Source organism: Rhea pennata, unplaced genomic scaffold, assembly GCF_028389875.1.
Source record: "Rhea pennata isolate bPtePen1 unplaced genomic scaffold, bPtePen1.pri scaffold_26, whole genome shotgun sequence".
In the NCBI taxonomy this organism is placed as follows: domain Eukaryota; kingdom Metazoa; phylum Chordata; class Aves; order Rheiformes; family Rheidae; genus Rhea; species Rhea pennata.
In genome coordinates this window covers 5041223-5042496 of record NW_026907677.1, presented here as the reverse complement: position 1 = coordinate 5042496, position 1274 = coordinate 5041223, and positions in this window count along the sequence as shown.

The window sequence follows — 1274 nt, the reverse complement described above, 5'->3', positions numbered from 1 at the left end:
TGCCTCCATGCTCAGAAACAGCCCTGTGGCAGGCAGGACAGTGCGAGATGTGTTCTGGGCACGCAGCATGCTGCTTCCCATGCCCGGGACAAACTGCGAGCCGGTGCCTCGCTTGCGCTTCTATCTGCCGAGACTTGGAGCCGATCAGAGCGCACCTTCCCGCTGTGTGTGCTGCTGTCCGCAAACAGCCTCCAAACAAAGCAGGGCGCTAAGGAAAGAGAAGTAAGCGTCCCAGGAGGGAATCTGCCTGCGAGAGAAGCTGTGCAGCACATCCCTTGTTCCACTCGCCACTTCCCTCACTCTTAGGCAAAGCCCATCTCAGCTGGCTTGTAGACATGCCTCCGTGCTCAGAAGCAGTCCTGTGACAGGCAGGATACAGGGGGATGTGTTCTGGACATGCAGCATGCTGCTTCCCATGCCCGGGACAAACTGCAAGCCGGTGCGTCGCTTGCGCTTCTATCTGCCGAGACTTGGAGCTGGCCAGCGCGCACCTTCCCGCTGTGTGTGCTGCTGTCCGCAAACAGCCTCCAAACAAAGCAGGGCGCTAAGGCAAGAGAAGTAAGCGCCCCAGGAGGGAATCTGCCTGCGAGGGAAGCTGTGCAGCACATCCCTTGTTCCGCTCGCCACTTCCCTCACTCTTAGGCAAAGCCCATCTCAGCTAGCTTGTAGACGTGCCTCCGTGCTCAGAAGCAGTCCCGTGGCAGGCAGGACAGTGCGAGATGTGTTCTGGGCACGCAGCATGCTGCTTCCCATGCCCGGGACAAACTGCGAGCCGGTGCCTCGCTTGCGCTTCTATCTGCCGAGACTTGGAGCTGGCCAGCGCGCACCTTCCCGCTGTGTGTGCTGCTGTCCGCAAACAGCCTCCAAACAAAGCAGGGCACTAAGGCAAGAGAAGTAAGCGTCCCAGGAGGGAATGTGCCTGTGAGGGAAGCTGTGCAGCACATCCCTTGTTCCACTCGCCACTTCCCTCACTCTTAGGCAAAGCCCACCTCAACTTGCTTGTAGGCGTGCCTCCATGCTCAGAAACAGCCCTGTGGCAGGCAGGACAGTGAGAGATGTGTTCTGGGCATGCAGCATGCTGCTTCCCATGCCCGGGACAAACTGCGAGCCGGTGCCTGGCTTGCGCTTCTATCTGCCGGACTTGGAGCTGGCAAGCGCGCACCTTCCCGCTGTGTGTGCTGCTGTCCGCAAACAGTCTCCAAACAAAGCAGGGCACTAAAGCAAGAGAACTAAGCGCCCCAGGAGGGAATCTGCCTGCGAGGGAAGCTGTTCAG